We start from the raw sequence: 3,396 nt of genomic DNA, 5'->3' as shown, positions 1-3,396 counted from the left end.
GCCTTCTCTGACCTATCACTGTCCCCTGGCTCATATCCTCCTCTTCCATAACCCTGTCATCCACTAAAAGCTAAATGTGCTGACTCTGATTTGGGAGGAACATCCGCTTTCAGTCAGGCAGGTATTGTGACAGGCAAATAGAATGGAGAATGTGAAGTTCCTAGGAAGTTAATTCCTTGGGGAGGCAGAAAGTACTGTTTTAAGTGCTGCTAAGAACAGGGTATTCCTGACAGAACAGAATTATCCATCAGATTCAATTCCATCCGAAAAACAAAATCTGGACAGTTGAGCCTACAGACTGTTTAAAAGAACTCTTCATTATTTAATCTGTAGATAAACCTGAATGAAGTTTATGCTCCCTGGTTCCCCTTCAAGCCTCTGCCCTTGCTCTCTTCCTCTCCTGTCATCTGACATCCAAATAGAAGAGAGTACGTCTTAGCCCCTACAAGGAGCTCTGGTGGCATAGTGACTAAGGCATTTGACTGCTAACCAGAAGGTTGGTGGTTCAAACCCACCAGCCACTCCTCGGAAGATGGGGCAATCTACTTCTGTTTCCTGCCTCATCAGCCATCACTCCTCAGGCCACTGCAATCTGGCTTCTTCCTCCATTCCTCTAATGGCAGTGCTCTCACAAAGGTCAAAAATGATAACAAGCCATCGTTATAATAATAGTTAGTGCTGCTTGAGGATTTATCGGATGCCATTTACGGGGCTGGGAGCTCTGGTAGTGTAGTGCCTAAAGCACTTGACTGCTAACCAGAAGGCTGGAGGTTCAAACCCACCAGCCACTCTTCAGAAGGAAGATTGGGCAACCTACTTCTGCATGATAGGAGCTCTGGTAGCATAGTGCCTAAGGCACTTGACTGCTAACCAGAAGGCTGGCGGTTCAAACCCACCAGCCACTCCTCGGAAGGAAGGTTGGGCAATCCTACTTCCATAGTGATACTGCCTCGGAAACCCAAGGAGGGGTCGCTATGAGTCGGGGCCGACTCGAGGGCAAACAACAACAACAACAACAACAACTTCTGCATGATACTGCCTCGGAAACCCAAGGAGGGGTCGCTGTGAGTCAGGTACGACGCCATGGCACATAACAACAACAATCACGGGGCTCAGTGTTTTACATCATTGGAGGGAGAAATCTGGTGAACAGGAAGGAATATATCTATTCTAACTCACAGGTAGAACTGCCCCTTAAGGTTTCCTGGGCTGAACTTTTTATGGGAGCAGATCGTCAATTCACTTCTCCTGCGGAGCCACTGGTGGGTTTGAACCCACCAAATGAGATGTGATTTCCAGTTTGTTGTGGTTCTTACGGTGCCCAGCTTTCACACAGTGTGAATTCACAAACACTTTGACATGCTCACCTCCCCCATCGATGTCACCTGCCTGACCCTGTTAGGAACCTGATTTACTTTCCATGTTTTCTATCAGTATAGCTGGTTCCATGGTGTAATGGTTAGCACTCTGGACTCTGAATCCAGCGATCCGAGTTCAAAATATCGGTGGAACCTGTGTGTTCTTTTGGGAGCTCTGCTAGCATAGTGGCTAAGACACTTGCCTGCTAACCAGATGGCTGGCGGTTCAAACCCACCAGCCACTCCTCGGAAGGAAGGTTGGGCAAGCCTACTTCCGTAGTGATACTGCCTCGGAAACCCAAGGAGGGGTCGCTATGAGTTGGGCCGACTTGATGGCACATAACAACAACAACAACAACATTCTGGGCATAACAGTATAGATAGTTGCCAGGAAAAGAGAACTGCTTAAACTAACTCAAGATAAAAGAGGAGGGAGGCTGTTAAACAGATATATCAGGACAGCAACTCAAAGGCTGTAACTGTGGCAGACCTGGTCTCATGAGAACTGAGACTGGAAGTAAGACAGCTGGCAGCCTCTTTTAGGTGTCTCTGCTTCTTCTTTCACCACAGGTTGGCTTCCTCTGTTTACTCATCATTTTAGTTACTTTATTGCCTCAGCTTGCTCAAGGCTTCCCTCTACCTCTGGATCCTTCAGGGCATCATTTCTCTTCTGCTCCTAATGCTAACTGCCTCAGTCTATTTTCTAATTGTAAATTCCTGAAAGAAGAATTCAGTAGATCAATATATATTTTCAAGCCTGGCCATATATGTCATAAAATACCTTCAAGATGTAACAGATCATGTTAGTGAAAGTATCCAGATGTAGTCCAAACATCTGTGGCCATGTGGACTGGGAGTTTCCTTTAGAAGGGCAGTGTGTTGGCAGGCACCATAAAACATAATTTAGGCAATATCCTAAGTATAATTAATCCTCACACTCTTGAGTGATAGACATTCTTTACATTCATCTTATAGACAAGCAAACTGAGGCTTAGAGAGGTGATGGAATTTGCCCTAGATATTAAGTGGCACAGCTGGAATGCGAGCTAAGGCTGCCTAACTCCCTCACTGACAAAGCACCCAGTTTCATTATCATCTTTTTTGATTTGCAGGCTGAGTAACATCCTCAGCTATTCTCTACTTCTTGAAAGTTGAAACTCTTCTCTTGGGTTCTGTGATATTGTGCTCTTTTGGATTTGTACTTTTCTGATGACTCCTCTATTCTTTTTCATTCCTTGCACTCTTTCTGATTCATGAATGTAGTTTCCAAAGGACTCTTCATGGTTCCTTCTTGTCTTTCTGTACTTTCTCCTGAGGCAAATTTATAGACTTGTACAGATTTGGATATAGTCAGGTCCTATAGTTTCTTAACCTCAGATTCTCCAATCATCTTCTCCAAGGGATTTCTGAATAGAATTTAAGCTGTCCATGAACTTCAGTGAGGAAAAATATCACACCTTTATATTTTCACTAAACTCTAAATGAAATGTAACAATTCCTTCAGTTATGAATGTAGGCAACACACCACTGTTAATAGCAGCAATACTTGTGACTTTGTCATCAACAAACATTGGCAGTATTTTCATATTTTACAATTATTGTGAATATCTCAAAACTTATTTTTTTTTCCCCATCACTACTTCAAAATCATGGTGGCTATTAGACTCACCACTAGATTTTGGTATTTAATGCATTGATACAGAAACATATATATTAAACTCATTGCCACTGAGTCAATTTCTACTCAATAGGTCATAGTTACCCTACAGGATAGAGTATAAATGCCCCATAGGGTTTCCAAGGCTGTAAATCTCTACAGAAGCAGATTGCCTCATCTTTTTTTTAATGGAGTGGCTGGTAGGTTCAAACCACTAACCTTTAGGTTAGGAGCCAAATGCCTTAACCACCAGAGCTCCTTCACATAAGTATTGTTGTTGTTGTTGTTTGCCGTCGAGTCGGCCCCGACTCATAGCGACCCCTCCTTGGGTTTCCGAGGCAGTATCACTACGGAAGCAGGATTGCCCAACCTTCCTTCCGA

At 43.8% G+C, this 3,396-nt stretch overlaps 1 non-coding gene across 1 annotated transcript; it reads left to right on the top strand.

Moving 5' to 3' along the window:
* The first annotated feature begins 1,441 nt into the window (after positions 1–1,441).
* On the top strand, positions 1,442–1,514 carry TRNAQ-CUG. Its single transcript has one exon. It is a non-coding gene; the product is annotated as a tRNA-Gln (tRNA).
* Positions 1,515–3,396: the final 1,882 nt, after the last annotated feature.

This window comes from Orycteropus afer, unplaced genomic scaffold (genome assembly GCF_000298275.1).
Source record: "Orycteropus afer afer isolate SDZICR_OR568_19922 unplaced genomic scaffold, OryAfe1.0 scaffold00011, whole genome shotgun sequence".
NCBI lineage: Eukaryota > Metazoa > Chordata > Mammalia > Tubulidentata > Orycteropodidae > Orycteropus > Orycteropus afer.
Note: the sequence above shows the minus strand (reverse complement) of the source record. Positions and strands in the feature narration are given on the sequence as shown.